Consider the following 19,732-nt stretch of genomic DNA (forward strand, 5'->3'; position numbering starts at 1 on the left):
AACACCAGGTCGTTGCGCGCCTTCCAGATGCTCCAGAGGGTTACCGCAACGCCCGCACGCTAGAAGTCCGAGGCAAGGGGGAGAGGGGCCGGCAGGTCCCATACCGAGAACTGCCCGGCAGGGATTGGGACATCCAGCCGTCGCCAGAGCCTGGCAGAGACGGGGCAGCCGAAGAACAGGTGTCTGGCCGTCTCCACAGCGGGGCAAGCCGCACATACGGCGGAAGGCGCACAACTCTTGGCGAAGAGGTTGGCGCGAGTACTCAAGCGGTCGATGTCGGCGAGGTAGGCGAACAGCTTCACCTTCGAGGGGAGGCGCGGGCTCCAGGAGATGCCGGACGACGGGTCCGGCGGGTGCGCGGGGGAGAGTAGGCTGTAAGCCTGCCTGGTGGAGAAGCGTGGAGCAGCCGGGGAGTCCATGCGCCTCAGATCCGGGCCGTCCCGGAGCGCGACGCTGTGGGCGAGCTGGAGGGCAACGGAGAGCTCCTCCTCCGCAGCAGCAGTCAGACGAGGCTGCAAGTCGAAGCCAAGACGGGCAACCGTCGCCACGGTCGCCTGGGGGCGGGTACAGTGGGAGAACAGAGCGGGGAACCGCGTCGCAAGCGGCCCCCCCGGGAGCCACCGGTCGTGCCAGAAGGAGGTGGTGCAGCCGGAGACCACCGTCACGCGCGTGACGGCCCGGTAGAGAGGAAGGCACTCCTTGACGATCCGCTCAAGGAACGAGGGGGAACTCGAGAGCTCCCCCAAGTCCCGACCTGTATGAGAAAAAAACCAGAATTTCCATGGTAGAGGCTCGGGGCGGTGTAGTTGGTGGATGAAGTTGAGCAGCAAGCACCTGTTCTGCCGGTGGAGGTCCTTGATGCCGAAACCGCCCTCCTGTTTGGACAACACAACTTTATCCCAAGCAATTAAGCAGCGAGCACCTGAGCACGTGTCTTTCCCGGTCCAGAAAAAGGCGCGACGCCTCTTATCAATACTTTCTAGCACACCCCGAGGAAGCAAAAACGAACACATGTAGTAAGTAGCAAGATTGTTCAAAACTGCATTACACAGGACCAGCCTCCCCCCGGAGGACAACAACTGGGCACGCCAACCTGAAAGACGACGGTCGAAAGATTGGATGAGCGGTGCATAGGCAGCGACTGGGAGCTTAGTGGGCGAGAGAGGGAGCCCCAGATACGGCTGGGGGAAGGTGGAGATGGGGCAGCCTAGCTGAGCAGCCATAGAGGCAGCGCTAGCGGGGTCAACGTTCATCGGGATGAAACAGGACTTGTGGAAGTTTATAGCTAGCCCTGTGGCTTCCGCAAAGTCGTCGAGAACTTTCTTGAGGCAGGAAGCCACGCCGGGGGCAGCCTTGCAGAGGATGAGGGTATCGTCGGCGTATTGTAAGACCGGACAGGGGGTTGAGGGGGAGATGGGGTGCATCAAGGCACCACGGCTCCAGGCCTCCCGAAACATGCGCTGCAGCACGTCCGCAACAATGATAAAAAGGTAAGGGGAAAGGGGATCTCCCTGCCGAAGGCCGTTATGGCAGCGGATCCAGTCTCCAGGGACCCCATTAAGGAGGATAGCAGTATGCCCTGTCCGGAGAATCCGCTCCATCCAGAGGCACCATCGATCATCGAACCCTCGAGCTCGGAGAATTGCCAGAAGACTGGTCCAGTTAACCGAGTCGAAGGCCTTCCGAAAGTCAATTTTGAAAACAATGGTAGGGGCTTTCCTGGAGTGGCAGACTCGAAGCAGATCTGCAGCATAGACAATATTTTCAGAGATACGTCTGCCAGAGAGGAAACCGGTTTGGTCTGCGTCCACCAAGGAGTGGATAGCACGCTGGAGCCTTGTGGTGAGGACCTTGGTGATAGCCTTCATGACACAGTTTTGAAGGGAGATGGGGCGAAATTGGGACGGGTGGTTGGCAGATTCTGTCTTGGGGAGGAGCACCAGGAAGGCTCTGTTTATGCGAGTAAGGTCAATGGTGCCATCAAAGAAGGATGAGAACACAGCCATGATGTCCGTGGACACGAGCTCCCAGAAGGAGGAGAAGAACGCAGGGCCGAACCCGTCAGGCCCGGGGCTGGCGAGCTTGTTCATACTGGTAAAGGCATTTTTAATCTCAGCAGGGGTGAAGGGGGCACTAAGGTAGTCCCCAATCGGGTTGGCGTTAGGGTAAAGGGAGCCTAAGTCGAGCGCCCCAGTCGTATGGGTGACAGACCCAAGGAGGTCGGAAAAAAAGTTTTTGAGGATGGTCGCTTTCCCATGATGGTCGGTGGTGTCGACACCGTCGATAGAAAGAGAGGGGATGGAGTTACGCCGAAGCCTACAAGTAGCAGAAGCATGGAAGAACTTGGTGTTCTCGTCCCCCTCCAGGGCGTAGCGAATTTTAGCCCGAGTTCTCCAATAGAGAGCACGTTCACGAATCGAAAGCTGGAGGGCGTCCACAGTGAGAGCCCGGAGGTTGTTTTCGTAGATGGACAGGGGTCTATCTTCTTCGAGAAGATCCAGAAGGTTGATAAGGAGCCGGCAGTCTGTTTCACGTTGCGCGGTGGGAGGGATTTTTTTGGTCCACCTTTTGCAGGCAACCCTACAAAGACGGAGTCTGGCAACCAGCCTGGCAGTGGGGTCTCCTCTGAAGGTGGAGCCCCAGGCCGAGGAGATAGACGTACGAAAACGGTCGTGAAGGGCCCAGGAAGGTTCGAATCTAAATAAGCCTCGTTGCGGAGTGAGGGAGGACACCTTGACTACAAGGGGAACATGGTCAGAAGTGTCACGAGTGATGGTCGAGAGGGAGGAGGAGGGGTAACATTCATTCCAGGCCTGGTTAATGAACACACGGTCAAGGCGAACAAGAGTAGGAACAGCACGCTTGTTGGACCAAGTGTACAGCCTGTCCCGAAGGGGGAGTTCAATGAGGCCCAGGTCGTTGATCGCATTGTTAAAGAGCTCATGCTTCTCTCACTAGGGATCTTGACCACCTTGAAAGAGCTAACAAGCTTGTCAAGGATGAGCTCAAGAAACTTGGAGAGAACCATGATCTACTTCAAGAATCCTACAAAAGGGCTCTTGGATCAATGAAGGATCCCATTGATGTTGAAAAGCTTGCTTGTCCCTCCATTTTCTTTACTAGTGAGCATGCTAAACTTGTTGAGGAACATATTCGTTTACAAGAGGAACTTTCTTTGCATGTTGAGACCAATGCATATCTTGAGTCCTTGGTGACCAAATATGGTCTTGACTATCATCCTAATGAATCTTCTTGTGAGCAAGCATCTATTCTTGAGGAAAATGTTAGGCTAACAAAGGAACTTGCAAAGTTCACCACCGCCAAGAACAAGATGGGATTGGATGACCTCTTGAGTAAGCAAAGGTCAAACAATCAAAAGTATGGACTTGGATATACTCCCAAGTCCCACAAGAAGAACAACTACAAGAAGGAGAAACCCGCTCAAGATAAGAACAAGAAGGTCACTAACAATGGCAAAGCCTCAAAGGGCAAAGCCACTAGTGGTGACCGCACGGGGCCAAACGATCACTATGCATTATTTGTTGATTATTATGGTGATGTCTATGCTAACTATGTTGGCCCTCCTAATGGCTATGCTTATAGAGAGTACTCAATTTGGGTACCAAAAGATATTGTTGCCATTGCAAAGGAACCCATTAATCGATGGGTTCCTAAATCCTCTACTTGATTTTGTAGGGGTATTCCTCCGGTGGTCCAAAATGGGTGTTTGATAGTGGATGCACCAATCATATGACCGGAGGAAAAGGTGTGCTTGATTAATTCATTGAAGATATCAACAAGAAGTCAAGCATTACCTTTGGTGACAACTCAAAGGGAAAGGTACTTGGGTATGGCAAGGTAGCAATCTCTAAGGACTTGTGCCTTGAGACGGTTATGCTTGTTGAACACCTTGGCTATAACTTACTTTCTATATATCATCTTGCCGATGCCGGGTACAATTCATATTTCACTAAATATTATGTGCAAGTCTTTAGGAGTGACAATCTCAAATTGGTCCTTGTTGGATATGTGGAGAACAACCTTTACGTGGTTGACCTCTCGAAAGAGAGCCCCTCCTTCTCCACATGTCTAATGGCGGCCAAGCATGACGAAGGATGGTTGTGGCATCGCCGCCTTGGTCATGTTAACATGAGGAATCTTAAACAACTCCTAAAGGGTGAGCATATTGTGGGACTAACCGGCGTTTCTTTTGAGAAAGATCGTGTTTGTAGTGCATGTGTAGCCTAAAGCAACTCAAGAAGAAGCATCCCATCAAGAGTATTGTTACCACATCTAGGCCTTTGGAGCTCCTTCATTTGGACCTCTTTGGGCCATCACATTATGATACTCTTGGTGGGAGCAAGTATGGACTTGTCATTGTTGATGATTACTCAAGATACTCTTGGGTCTTTCTCCTTAAGTCTAAGGACGAGACCCATAGAGAGTTCATCACCTTCGCCAAGAAAGCTCAACGTATGTATGAATCCGAGATAAAGGCAATTAGGACCGACAATGGCACCGAGTTCAAGAACTACACTATGCAAGAGTTTGTGGATGATGAGGGCATCAAGCATGAGTTTTCGGCGCCATACACCCCTCAACAAAACGGTGTTGTTGAAAGGAAGAACCGGACTATCATTGAGATGGCAAGAACCATGTTGAGTGAATTCAACTCACCCCACAATTTTTGGGGAGAAGCCATCTCTACGGCCGTCCACTACTCCAACCGGCTCTTCCTCCGTCCCCTCCACAACAAAACCCCATACGAGCTCCTTACCGGTAACAAGCCTAATGTCATGTATATTCGTGTCTTTGGATGCAAATGCCTTGTTAAGAACAACAAAGGAAAGCTCGGTAAATTTGAAACTAGAACCATAGAGGGTATATTTGTTGGATATGCGGAGAACTCTCATGCCTATAGATACTACAACCGGTCCTCCTAACTATTGAAGTATCTTGTGACGTGGTGTTCTTGGAGGATAATGGCTCCCAAGTGGAGCAAGTTGTTCCATGTGTTGCAGGTAATGATGATGATCCATCTAGTGCCATCAAGCATATGGGCATTGGACACATCCGGCCCATGGAGGTTCATAATGATGATCAAGATGATGGAGTAGATGTCTCAAGCACGCCACAAGTGGAGCCTAGCTCAACTCAAGCCGAACCATCAAGTGCAACTCAAGAACCATCCTCTACTCAAGATGAGTCGCAATCCGAAGAACAAGAAGAAGATCCTCATTCCATGGAGCAAGATCATGATGACGATCAAGAAACATCCTCAACTCATGATCAAGCTCAAGTGGTCCCTCATGATCAAGTACTAGCAAGAGATGAATTCATTGATCATGAAGGAACCGTTCGGAAGATCAAGGCCGCTACAAGGGCAAGTGACATGAAAGTGGATCAAGTCCTTGGTAGCATCTCAAGAGGAGTGGTAACTCGTAGACACCATGCATTACTTATCACTTATTGTCAACATCATGCTTTTGTGTCTAGTTTTGAACCACTTAAGGTACATGAAGCCTTGGTCGATCCGGATTGGGTAATTGCCATGCAAGAAGAATTGGAGTGTTTCACTCAGTAATGAAGTATGGTCTCTAGTTGAGAGACCCAAGGATCATCGCATCAATGTCATTGGGACCAAATGGGTATTCAAGAACAAGCAAGATGAGAATGGCATTGTTATACGAAACAAAGCAAGGTTAGTGGCGCAAGGGTTTGCCCAAATAGAAGGTATGGATTTTGAGGATACCTTTGCGCCGTAGAGTCTGCCTTGAAGCTATTCGTCTTTTGCTTGCATTTGCATCTTTCCACAATTCCAAATTATATCAAATGGATGTGAAAAGTGCATTTTTGAATGGTCCCCTAAAAGAAACCGCATATGTGGCTCAACCCCCGGGTTTCGAAGACCCATGCCGACCCAACCACGTGTATTTACTCCATAAGGCACTCTACGGTCTCAAGCAAGCTCCACGTGCTTGGTATGAGTTCCTTAGGGATTTCTTACTACATGATGGGTTTTGCATAGGTACGGTCGATTCCACCCTTTTCACCAAGCGGGTTAAAGGGGGTGGCCTCTTTATATGTCAAATATATGTTGATGATATTATTTTTGGTGGAACTAACCCCAATCATAACAAAGCTTTTGAGCTATTGATGACTAGGAAATTTGAGATGTCCATGATGGGAGAGTTGAAGTTCTTTCTAGGCTTCCAAGTGAGGCAACTTGCAAAAGGCACCTTCATCTCTCAAGAAAAGTATGTGAAGGACATGCTCAAGAAATTCAACATGACCAATGCAAGTCCAATGAAGACACCCATGCCCGTAAAGGGGCAACTTGGTTCATGTGACGGTGAGAAGGATGTGGACATAAAGGTATACCGCTCCATGATAGGATCCTTGCTCTACCTTTGTGCCTCTAGGCCGGATATCATGCTAAGTGTAGGGATGTGTGCTCGTTTTCAATCCGCTCCCAAGGAGAACCATTTAATGGCGGTCAAACGGATACTAAGATACCTTGTTCTCACTCCTACTCTCGGGCTATGGTATCCAAAGGGGTCAACCTTTGAACTCATTGGCTATTCGGATTCCGATTGGGCCGGTGATAAGGTTGATCGGAAGTCTACCTCCGGGGCTTGCCAATTTATTGGCCGGTCATTGGTGAGTTGGTCATCCAAGAAACAAAACTCCACCGCCCTATCCACCGCCGAAGCCGAATACATATCCGCGGCATCTTGTTGCACTCAATTGTTATGGATGAAGCAAACCTTGAAAGACTATGGTGTGTCTCTTGGTACGGTGCCTCTCCTTTGTGACAATGAAAGTGCAATAAAGATCGCCAATAACCCGGTTCAACATTGTCGCACCAAACATATTGACATTCGCCATCACTTCCTACGTGATCATGTTGCCAATAAGGATATTGATCTCACTCATGTGGGAACAACCTACCAATTGGCGGATATTTTCACTAAGCCTTTGGATGAAGCCCGCTTTGTTAACTTGAGAGGAGAACTTGGTATTCTTGATCCTAAAAACTTAGATTGATTAACTTCTTGCACTATATTCTTGCATTTATCTTGCTATCTAGCTTAGAGGCATAGCACATATGGGGATAGTCATCTTACCATGTCTTGGTATGACGCATACCTATGTGTGCAACATAAATAGACCCAATGTCATTATATGGACCCAAGCATGTCTCTTCGCGGTCACATGACATTTGCGCTTTCACATAGGGGGAGTAATCCCCCGCCCCTCATTGAGCCTTCATTACACTTTGATTTGACTATATAAGGCCCAATGATCTTATTGCGAGCATCATTTCCAAAATGACTTATGATTCTTGATATACACTTCGAATCATGCCCATTGTTGCTATTCACATCTTGTTTGGATTTTTTTTTCCAATGGGTATGCCTAGAGAACTTTGTGTTTCCAACCCCATGTCTATGCTCATCTCATCATCATCTATCTATCTATATGTACATGTCATCATTTGAGCACTCACACACACTTACACACAGCATAGGGGCAAAAACGAGGCAAAATTAGACAATTCTGGGCTGGCCGGTCCCTGGCCCGGTCGGACCGGGTCCCTGACCGGATGGTCCGGTGGACCGGGCGGCAACCGGGGTCTTGGCCGGGTCAGCCGGTCCACAGCCCGGTCTGACCGGACACCTGACCGGTCGCGCAGCCTACTATATATTGGGGAAGGGATACCCCTTGGGGTCATCTTCCCCATTGTTCCCCAATCTCCAACCACCATGGCCGGCGCCCTGACCATCTCCACCATGATCTAGGCACTTCCCACCACAAGAACTTCCCCAAACTCCACCACACCATAGATCGGGCCCCTTGGAACATCTCCACCGAAGGATTTGGTCCCTCTCCAACTAGTTTGGGAATTTTTGAAGTTCTTCGTTTTCAAGCCCTCCCTCGTGTTCTTCTTGCTCTTTTGATCAAGAAGGACAATGTCTTCGGGTAATGTACTCTCCCTTCCTCCCTAATCTCTAGTCCTCCTCACACATTGCAAGTTCTTGCCAAAATTTGAGGAAATCTTAGGGTTAGGGTTAGGGTTTGCAAGTCCTCATGCCTTTAGAGTGTCTCTCAACACACAGCACATACTCCACTCCATTGCTATAGCATGTACTCAAGTTTTTCGAGTTTTTGCATGAATTTGTGGTAGAAAATCTGGGCAAACATCACAAATCGACAGACCCGGTCACCAGCCCGGTCGACCGGCCGCTCAACCGGCCGGCCCGGCGTGCGGCCCGGTCAACCGGTCGCCAACCGGATCGTCCGGTCTGCTACCCGGTTGGACCGGCCTATGCGCCGGGTTGCCCAGTTTTCGCACAATCTCATCACTACACTTGGATATATGCTATGCTTTTTGGATTCCCTCTTATTGATGACATGTACACTTACCCCACTGCTATCCTTGCTCTATTTTCTCATTCACAGGAAGTTGGAGTGGTGAGCCACCACGTGGTGGTGTTGCCAAGCGAGGTAGGACGGATCCTCCCCGCCGTTCTAGTAGTCGTGCACCCCCTCAAGCTCATCAAGGTACTGACACTAGCAGCTCAGCTCGGGGCAGAACCAAGTCTGTTGCTACCAAGCACAAGGATAAGAATATTGCCCAAGAGGATGATGAGGTAGTACCAACCATCAATGTTGGGGCTGCAAATCGTCTTGAGTGGCAGGAATGGAGGACAGTGAATCCCTATCGCTTTGAGAAGCCAACTTACACTCGTGCGGACAAGGCATTCTGGACCAACACACAAGCAGCCCTCTGGGAGGGTTTCTATGATTCTCATGCGTTTATGAAGCATGGTAATATTGTATCACCCAAGGCCATCAATCCTGACGAACTTGCCTTGCATGAAGCCACAAAGTATCGGTTTGTGGTTCAAACCTTGAGGAGTCTGGGATTGTATGACCTTGTGTGCCTCAAGCCTGATGATACTCAAGATGATCCTACCTTTTGTCCCCTCCTTGTCCGTCAGTTTCACTGTACTGTCTTCTTCCATGATGATGAAGACCGCACCCTCACTTGGATGACCGGCAAGACAAAGTACTCATGCTCCTACTCTCAGTTCCGTGCAGCCATGGGTTGTGGTGATGACAGTAATCCAGGGTACAAGATTCATTCACGGTCCAGGCTTACTAGGGGAGACATCTCTTTCTGCTATCCTGCGAACCCTACGCCTGGACCTCCCACTATCTCTGGGATGTACTACTCCTATCTGGTACTTGCCAAGCTGTTCCGTGAGAACCTCATCAGCAAGTCTGGAGACCACAGTGAAGTCCGGAACTATCACCTCAACTTGATGTACTATTGTCATCCTGACAGGGTAAGGAAGATTGATGGCTGTGATCTTATCTATTGTGAACTGAAGAGAGCAATTATGGACCGCATGACTCCCAACTATGCCCAGTATGTTCAGCGGCTCACCAACTTCATTGTTCCCGCTCCTCGGAACGCTATTGGTGAAAAAGTCATCATGGATCCATTCAGGTTCCCCATTCAGGAGGCCACTCGTTCAGACGTTCCCTCCATGATGCCCACCACTGAGCGCCGTTCCAAGGCACACCATGATCATGATGCTAGCTCCAGTCACTCTCGGCGCTCCCAGCATGGGGCCGCTCGATTCTTCACATGCATGTTCCAAATGTGCAAGAACAGCAATGATGTTGCACATCAGACCCTTACTATGACCCAGGAGACACGGAGGCGCCAGAATGAATTCATGGCCTCAAGGAACCACCCTGTTCCTCCTCCTGGACCTGAGATGGAGCCTGTGATAGCACCTCAGTGGGAGATGCCTCTTCTTACCGATGAGATGCTCCAGAACTTCGACTTCTCCGTGTATGCTCATGGTGCTCTCCCTACTAGGACTGCTCGTGCTCCTACTGCTGACTATGCTGATGATGATGCAGGTGATGATGATGCGGGTGATGATGATGCGGCTGATGATGATGCCGGTGATGATGATGCACGCGAGAGCTCCTCCTCGCTTGGGTTTGGTCATTACTGATGGGTGCGATAGCATCTCTCCTCTTTTCTTCGCCTTTTTGGTGTTCCGATGCCAAAGGGGGAGAAGAGAGTAGAGTCTAGACCACGGGGTTCTTTGATTGCCACAAGCCATGGGAGTTGCTTTATTTGGATTTTATATGGCTTGTGCTTGTTTACTTTGAGTTTTTCAAGAACCATTTGCTATTTCCAATAATTCGTGTATGGATGTGTATGGACGACTATTATGTGTGCTACTCTATGTTAGGATGATTATGCTATGCTTATATATCTTGATATGCACATCTCCATACCATGCTTGTTTCCTAAAGATATTGGGGGAGCTTCTCATGTTTCACAAAATGGTGCACTTTGCATTCAAACGCAAATTCTCCAAGTGCACACATTATGGGGGAGCTTTCGTAATATCTTATATGGAATCAAGGTTTAGAGCTTATCATAATATCTATTTGTGACTCTAGCTCGGTTTGTCATCGTATACCAAAAAGGGGGAGATTGTAAGGGTATTTCACCCTTATACATTATTTTGGTAACGATGACACCGTGCTAAAGTATTTGGCCTAATATGTTCTCAAGGATAATCTCAGGTATTAGGCAATAAGGCTTAAATGGTGTATCAAAGGAACAAGAAGGCTAAAGGAGACCCCCCACTTCAACAACAATCGAAAAGGGGTCTACAGCAGAAATCCGGTCTGCAGCCCGGTCCAACCGGGCCAGCAACCGGCCTGTCCGGCGCACAGCCCGGTCAACCGGTCGCCAACCGGGGAAGTCCGGCGCACGACCCGGTCGGCCGGTCGCCAACCGGGCTCTTCACCAGAACACAGCGGATCCGGTTGCCGACCGATCAACCGGCCTACGGACCGGCGAGTCCGGCGCACGGCCCGGTCGACCGGTCACAAACCGGGCGTCAACCGGCCGCCAACCGGAGGAGCTCCAGGACCAGCAAAAGGCGTCCGGTCACTGGCCCGGTCAGACCGGCCTCACCACCGGGCTGTCCGGTCAGGTCTTGGTCGGACCGGGTTTGTCGAGGAAAAGCTGAGGTGGCAAGTGACAACGGCCATATTTCGAAGAACACTATAAATAGCCCTTCTCCTACCTCTAGACAGTTAGGCAACACATCACAAGCTGTTCTTGAGCTCTCTCTCTCTTACTCCATTGCTAGAAACACCAAAAGCCTCAGATCTCCCTCCTCCTCCACCCAAACTCAAATCCCTCCGGGGAATCATTAGAGGAGGACCCGATCTACCGTTCTACCAAGCCAAATCTCATTCCCCCTTGTATTCATTGAGAAGCTTGCTTCCTAGGGTTCCTTGGAAACCCTAGGTAGGCAAGAGGAGTCCGGAAGCATCCGGGCTGTGGATTTGCTCCGGGCAAGATTGTGAAGGTTTGGAGGCTACCTCAAAGTCTACCACAAGTGAGTGAGCTATTCCTTCGTGGGATAGGCTCCGGAGAATAGGGTGAGCCTTCGTGGCGCGGGGAATCCTTCGTGGGACCTCCACTCCTCCAAACGTGACGTACCTTGTTGCAAAGCAAGGGAACACGGGAATACATCCTCGTCTCCGCGTGCTATCGGTTATCTCTAACCGAACTCCTTACTTGTGATTTAATCGTCGTGAGAGCCTTCGTGCTCGAGTTAGTTGTATCCTCATATAGGTTGCTTCACCTAGTTTGCATTAGGCTCATCTTTATATTCCGCAAAGCCTAATATTGCAAAGAAAGAATTAAAATTTGTAGAAACCTATTCACCCCCCCTCTAGGTTTACCATCTCTATACTTTCAGAATCCATACTTTGAATTTGGAGGCTAATGTGAAGAACTATGTATTGATATACTGTGTTGTTGTCTATGCATTATATACTTGCATTGTGCTGTGTTACAACCTGTACAAATACCAGAAATACAAATAAATTTTAAAAAATTGAATTACCAGCAGTGGAGCACCTAGTACCTATCTGTGGCGCACCACTCCAAACAAGTAGTGGCGCACCCCTAGATACAACAGTGGCGAACTGCTGTGATGCACTTCTAAAGCATGGCAGTGGCGCACCCCTGTAGGCACCAATGGTGCACGTCTCCGAGTCAGCAGTGGCGCACCCTGACACGCAGCAATGGTGCACCCCTTTGGAACAACAGTGGCACACCAAAATAGTCAGTAGTGGCGCACCAACCGTAGATAGCAGTGACGCACCCTAATATCTAGCAATGGCGCACCTCTTTGGCCCAACAGTGACGTACCACCAGGTGCGCCATTGGTACTTGGGCTACCAATGATGCACTACTAGTGCGCCACTGCTAGCAGTGGCGCACCATGGTGCGCCGCTGACAATCCATAGTGGTGCGCCCCTAATTACCAATTTTCTAGTAGTGAAAGTATTCCCGTTCAATCTGGATCACGAAGGCCCGTGTTAGCAACATCGCCCTCTCTATGCTCCGAAAATAAAGGTTTGAGGCCACACTGTCATAAGCTTGACATTGGTGTCGAAATGCACATCGTTTGGACGAGAGAAAGGGGGGAGGCCTATCTTTTTCTTTTATCTAATCTAAACTACAATGCTCATTTGCAAATCATCGAACACCTTGCATGTATTAAAAGTGAAGGATGCAAGGTCGCAAGAAAAGAATTTTCTTTGACCCCGTGGGAACATCCCTTGGATGCATGCAATGACACACCCGCACTCACACCGGTCCCTCCTCGTTGTCGCCTCATGTTTTCGCGGGGACTATAAATCGCAGTCTCCCGCCCGTAAGGGCATGTACATTGCAATATGCTTACCGGAGCGCTAAAAATGTCAAATCCAATCGTTGCACAAGCGTCGAGCGCTACGAGAAGTATTTTGTGCCCGTTTCCAAGCGCCGGACTCTTCACTTTGAGTCGATGCCAAGAAAAGGTGAGGAAACTGCATAACAACGGCCAAAACTGCCAGGAATTTTTTCCTAGCGCCCCTAGCTAAGCGCTCCATTGTACATGTCCTAAACTATCAAATAGTCGCCCAACTTTAGTTGAAAAGTCGCCTTTGCCTTTGACTGGTGGAACTTCCAAAAAAAAAATTAGACATAGCTTCCCAAAAATGTTAACCATGAAGTTTTAGCTCCATCAGGTGAGCTTAAAGAAAACTCTGTTCAAATCTCAAAATGTTAAGATGCAGCTTCAAAAAATCTTTGAAACTTTCATAGTGTTGGGACAGACTTTTGAAAAGCTGAGAGGAACTTAAAAAACAGAGCGAACTGTTGGAATATCTAGAGGAATTTACTGAACATTTGATCGAGCTTTAATGATCGAGGTTGAGCCAAACTTTCGATAAATGACGAGGAACTTTCGAAAATTAGGCAAACCATAAAAATAATGTTTCAACTAAATAATATCTTTTTATCACATCCGACGACGGGATAGCGAACCACAAAAACCCTGTTGGAATTTCTCGTGTCCAGAATGACGTACGTCATGGGCTCATGGCCCATCGACTGATGGATCTTCCGCTTGCGCCTCCATGCATGCTTGAACAATGAACAGATGTACCCTGGTCGGTCCATCAGATCATCATATCCGAGGGGTTTATGTTTTATCACGTCGTGAGTGAACTGCGAAATGGGAAGGGACACACGTCATCTCCGTTTCTTCTTGGGTGACCCCGGAGGGAGCAGAGTTGAATGCATCTCCGAATGGAATCAGAGTGAGGAATGAATGGACACCGTGGTGTTGTGCTAGCCGAGTACCCGATGCCGCGGAAGAACTGTGCGCTTGTTGTCCGAAGCAGAGGAGAGGTGTGCTTGGTGTCCGAAACAGAGCTGTTAGCTTTAGTTGCCTCTAGATTCACCGACGAGGCAGAGCAATTTGCCAATTTAACGGTTGCATCCGCATTGTGAACACCTGAACTGGTGTGGTTGTTTTCTATGCTGGGTTGGGGTGTTGTAACCCTGCCGATCCGGTTGAACCAGCTTGAAATCGTTGTGCTCGTCAGAGAGCGAGCGAGCGCGTGTGTCAGCTGGTTCTGCTCGTGAGTAGGTCGCAACAGATTGACGCTCTCCAGGGAGCAGCTGTGAACGGCCGCGCAGACGCAGCAGTCTCGTGAGCGGGAGCCACTGAACCTGGATCAGCTAGTCGCCATCGCGCGCCAACTGGCGTCCGTCGTCTGTCCATCGACGTGAAGATCTCGAGGCCGAAGCAATACGAATTCTGATGCGCGCGGCTGATCACCCGATCGACGTCTTGGGATGAAGGAGGCCGACAGGGAGTCACAGGGGAGCGTGGTGGAGCACATGAGGACACGGGAGAGCGAGCCGGGATTAGCATGCATCCAGCCATTGACCACCGCTCACGCTCCTCCATTGCTGCAGGTCGACGATAGCGTCCGCGTCTCGATCCCCAATCGAGACCGGCCTCCTGCGCAGGCTGCGGCCGGGTGGCACCAAAACTGCGGCCTGCTCTGCGCTGCTGGCCGCTGCGCGTTGCTTAATCAGACGGCACAATCATGCGTGCGTGGGTCGCAGAACTGCGGCCGCGTCGCACAGTGCACATGCCTCGTAGGTCCGGCGGCCGCGGCCGGCCGGTGCATGTTTATCTCTCGTCCACCCCACTGCATCCATGGGGATGGCCCTTCGCGCGCGTGAGAGTCGACGGAAGGCTAGACACAACTACAGCTGAGGAACAGGGAGACAGACTGCGTAACACACGTGAAATCATCAGCTGCAACCACGCACCGGTGTGGAGATTAACGGCCGAGTAATCTCATTCTCATCTCATGTAGAGTGCTAGCAACTGTACGTGCAGTTGGCTACGAACTCGCCGTCTCGCGATTGCCTCGCACTGCAAGCGCATGCAGATGCGAAGACACTGCTAGCTAGCTGCAGCAATGCAGGTGTCCACCACAAGCTCGTTCACGTACGCGGACACGATCCAACACGACCATATTTAGCAGATGCGCTTGCCCTGTACGTACCTACGTATGTCGTTTAGTAAAATGGAGCATGGTATGCCCACCAAAAGGATCAAGATAGATTAGAGCATCCACGTGGAGGCTAACAACAACACTTTACTTAATAAATGGCTATTCAAACTACCTACTAAGAACAGCATGTAGGAAGAGAGATATTGCAGATTATCTCTCAGAACTTTACAAGTACCAGGAGATTCACAGTTCTGGGATAGTCTAATAAAAGTGAAGCGGACCTTCTTTAGGTTGTGACCTTCTCCATTAGGACAGCATGCCACGTACGTTTCTCAGGTTATATCTTGTTGGGACATACACCTTTCTTTTCTCAATATCCTTAATTTTATAATCGCAATTTCTATTGGGCAGCCGACCTCGTTCTGCCTTATAGCGAAGTCACGCCTTCTGACCATGCGATCGTGATCCGACGCTCCGCGGCGAGGGGCTTCCCGCGCCCGACGGGCCCAGTGCCCAGTCCTGCGTTCCAATGTACGGACCCGATCCCCATTTCTCGCCTCATCTCTTCCCCATCCCGTCCTCCAACCTTGCCTGATTTCCCCGGCGTCTGCGTAGATAGGAATCCAACGGCAACTGCTCGCCGGAGCTGGCTACATCCTCGTCCATGGCGGCTGCGTCCTTGGCTGCGGCGGGGGTGTCCACGTTGGTGCCGGCTACATTTTTGCAGCGTCGGCGACATCCTCGCAATTCCGGCGAACATCCTCGCGGTTGCAACGGCATCCTCGCTGATTCATGTACATTCTTGCGGCAAGAGGCTGCATCCCCGCGGTGTCGTCCACATCCCTGAGGCGCATCGTCGCGGCGTCAGTGACATCCTTCGTGGGTCGGCCACATCCCCACGGCGTCGCCCACCTCTCACCCTACATTCCTGCGGCCTCGGCTATTAAATCTCTTGATTTTTTCAGGTAACCGTCCATGCTATCCTCGTGCATCTCCACCCCTGTAGCGGCTTGAAGTTACATGGTATGGTTTGGTTTTATGGGGGGTCGCTGATCTGATTTAGATGTAGCTCCTTTGGTCATTTGATCCATAAATGATGTTGGATGAGCAGAAACGAAGAGATGATTCTTCGGTGACAGAATAGATGTAAATCAGTATGGTTTATGATTTGACATGTAACCTGTTACATGTAGTCTGTTCTAGATGTAACTCCTTTTGGTTACTGATTCATAAATGGCGTTTTTAGATGTAGCAGAAATGAACAAATGATTCTTCTGTGGTAGAAGAGATGTAAATTAGTATGGTTTATGATTTGTACATGTAACTCCATAAATGAGGTTTAGATATAATCTGTTCTAGATGTAGCTCCTTTTCGGTTATTGAACGATAAATGATGTTTAGATGGAGCAGAAATGAACAGAGGATTCTTTTGTGGTAAAATAGATGTAAATCAGCACACTTTATGATTTTTGACATGTAACCCCAAAAATGATGTTTTAGGTGTAATATGGTTTTTTGTGTTATCAATTTGTAAGTTAAGCGGGAGTTTATGTGCTTGCAGCCTCCCCCATACAGACTAAAAAGTCGATGTTATTATGAAAATATGAAATATGCAATCAGCATGGGTTTCTGAAATAGATGTAACCCAGTAAATTGCGATGGATACCAGAATATATTTCCATGTGAAGTTGCTGACCATTTTTTTCTGCCGGAACATGGAAATCTGGAATGCCCCTAGTTTCTATTCTGCCCACATTGAGAACACCTTTTGTTTTTACATCAAATTTTTTCGTATGTGCTTCACAAACAGCCACTATGAGTGTTAATCTGGGATTTACTTGAAAGTTGTCTCTCTTGCTTAACTTTTCCAATTCTAATACGAGAGTAACACATGGCTAGTATAGAGGCCAAAGCGGCAGAACAGGTCGTCAAAGTGTGCATGAGGACACAGTCCATTGGGAAGTGCATCTTCAGCTCGTCTCTGCTGCCTGTATGTGGAGGTAGAACAGCCCTTGTCACAGTTGATTCAAGTAAATCAACTATTGATGAGGGTTGCTGGAGCGTTGCTACCTTTTTACCGCGACAACAAGGTGAGCTTTTTGCTGAAGCCTGAAGCTGTAGAATACCTTTTCTATTCTATTCGCATCCAAGGCACGAGTATAGTCTTGAGCAGTGATCAGACTAAATTTAACTATTCCTTGGATGTGCTTGCAGGTTATGGACAAGAGAAGAGAAAATGATAGCTATTGCTAGCCATATTGGTTTGTCATATCACGCCTTAAACATGTACGGTAAAGAGTGTTATCCAACCGTAGCTGGAGCTAGGCAAGCGGCGAGTACTTTCTTTCCTTGATAGTTGTCAATTAATGAAGCCACCATATAGTGCAAACTTCTGTTGCTGTGAGAGCACAATAGTTGCAATATGTAACCATCGAAACTTGGAATCATAGACTAGTATAAACAGTACATACCTTAAAATGTTCACACCATGGTTGATTTCATCATCGCAATAACATGTGGCTATCTTTGGCTTTGTTGTATATAACTTTAACAATTGTGAGCTCCGGTCGATGGTGTTGGTGGACAGAAGGTCATTTCTTGTTTTCTTCAATCTTCAGTAATCACATCGCCATTCAGGTTTTTCTTTTTTACACACCTAATAACTGTCAACTCTTCTATACTTAGATGTTATGCACCAGCAAGTTACTCTTACTTCTCATTTGAATTATAACCTGGATGTTACTTTCTTCTAGTAGCTGAACCTGTTGTAAAGTTACTGTCTGCCCAATTCCTTCTAGTGCACTATGTACTTAATTTGTATTAGAAATTATTGTGCACTGTTTACTCAATTTAAAAGTTTCAAATTAGCAATGAAATATATTTGTTGTCTTAATCTGTCATTTTAATCTCTAGTTCTCCATACAGAACATATGTACATAGGACTTGCAGCACAAGTCATTCCTATTTCATTGCCAATATTTGTACAGTCAACCAACTTAGTACAAAAGTTGAATATACATGCTACAAACAGCCAATACAAGATATTGACAGAGTTTCATCTAACTCCCGACAATTGGAGGCAAACAATTCAAAGTATCCAAATTTCTCTACTAAAGCTATATCCTCTTGCCGGCCATATCCTCTCGCCGTTGGGTACACAGTTGAGTCCCCAGGCTACATCTTGCGCATGATATGTCTGTGTATTAGGCACATTTGTGTTTGCAGATATGTGGCTGCTAGTTGTAATCTAGTTTTGTGGAACATGCGTAGTAGATGGGACTGCTATCTAGTACATGTATAATTAGTAGACGTGACTGCTCCAATAGTAGAAGGAACACTAGAGTTGGACCCGTCTTTTAATGTATCACATGTCGATCTATATTTGCCTGTCGACATTAGATGGAACACTAGAGTTGGAGCCATCAGTAGATGTATCACCCGTTGATATTTTCTTGCACGTCGACAGTAGATGGAACCTTATCGTTGGAGCTTCCAGTAGATGTATCACATGTTCATATATGCTTGCATGTCGACAGTAGATGGAACACTAGCATTGGCCGCCGTCAATAGATGTATCACTTGTCGATATTTGCATGCATGTCGATAGTAGATGGAACATTATCGTTGTCGCTGTTAGTAAACTCCATGTAACTTTTCTATGGTGTAACCTGTAATTGAACTCCTTGTAAGTTTTCTTTGGTGTAACCATTGTTTCTTTCATCTATTTTTAAAATAATGTAACATGTAAATAAAAATTGAACTATATACTGTGTTCTACATGTAATCCACAAGATGCTGCAGTCTAAGTTCAGTTCTTAATGAAATACATTAGTTGTAACATGTAACCATTGTGTTCAAATCGTTTTTAGATGTTGCAGCTATTTTAGGCTAATTATTTAGATGTAATCCACTTCCTGCTATAGTACACTAGTTTTCATGTCAGGTCGATGGATGGCAAATCAGCACTAAACTTAAGGATGCAGCAAATCAAGTTGCAGTTTTGCAGAACCAGATCTGAAGAAACAGAGGATGTAGCAAACAAGAATCAGATTGCCCAAACTTACAGGTGATTGGCGGGGGAAGAGTTCTTGTATGTGCTTCGGGATTTCTGAACTAGGGGATGTAGCAAATCAACACTGAACATAATGATGTAGTAAATCAAGCTGCAGTTTTGCAGAACCAGACCTGAAGAACCACAGGATGTAGCAGAATGTCCTTTCCGTCTGGTTTTACTGCGTGTTCTATTGAGATGTAGTCTGTTTATCTTCACAGAGAAGGGAGCATGTATAAAGTGGGATCACTGCCGGGAGCAGGTAGAAAAAGGCAGGCTTGGACCAGGTCATTGCGCGCTATTCCCGCGCACGGACGTCCTCGTGGTCCCGCGTGCATCTATTTACGGAAAGTTCTCTATCGCATGTGCGTTTAATTAAGGAAGTAACCACCTGGTCGGACTGACTTCGCGTTTAGCCGAAATCAAGGTCGACCTCGATGTAGTCAGGTCCTTTTATAATATCGTTACTCGTTATGCACTATTCATTGTACTCTGATCCGCACATTTGTCATTTTTATGTAGCTTAAACTACAACGAATCTCACATTAAGTTTTTACAAGTGCGTAGATTTCATCATTGGTTACATCTAGGATTTTTTTTGCAGATTTTTCTGAAACTAAATATTATGATTTCATTTTTATATAATAAAGGGCTATATATAGCTCGACCTTCATTTTCCACTCACACTATCTCTTAGCATTATCTTCAACCATTATTGTTTGCATTCTCCTTAAATTATGGTATGATTAAAAATAAACAAGA

The 19,732-nt window shown here is 47.8% G+C and overlaps 1 long non-coding RNA gene across 2 annotated transcripts; it reads left to right on the forward strand.

Annotated features, from left to right (window-relative positions):
* Positions 1-15,405: 15,405 nt before the first annotated feature.
* On the forward strand, positions 15,406-19,143 carry LOC127336570 (uncharacterized). Of its 2 annotated transcripts, XR_007873379.2 has the most exons (3): positions 15,425-17,009; positions 17,134-17,556; positions 18,863-19,143. It is a non-coding gene; the product is annotated as an uncharacterized lncRNA (long non-coding RNA). The 2 variants fall into 2 exon arrangements; XR_011752680.1 differs by having other exon boundaries at positions 15,406-17,009; positions 17,134-19,143.
* The last annotated feature ends 589 nt before the right edge of the window (positions 19,144-19,732 follow it).

This window comes from Lolium perenne, chromosome 2 (assembly GCF_019359855.2).
Source record: "Lolium perenne isolate Kyuss_39 chromosome 2, Kyuss_2.0, whole genome shotgun sequence".
Classification (NCBI taxonomy): domain Eukaryota; kingdom Viridiplantae; phylum Streptophyta; class Magnoliopsida; order Poales; family Poaceae; genus Lolium; species Lolium perenne.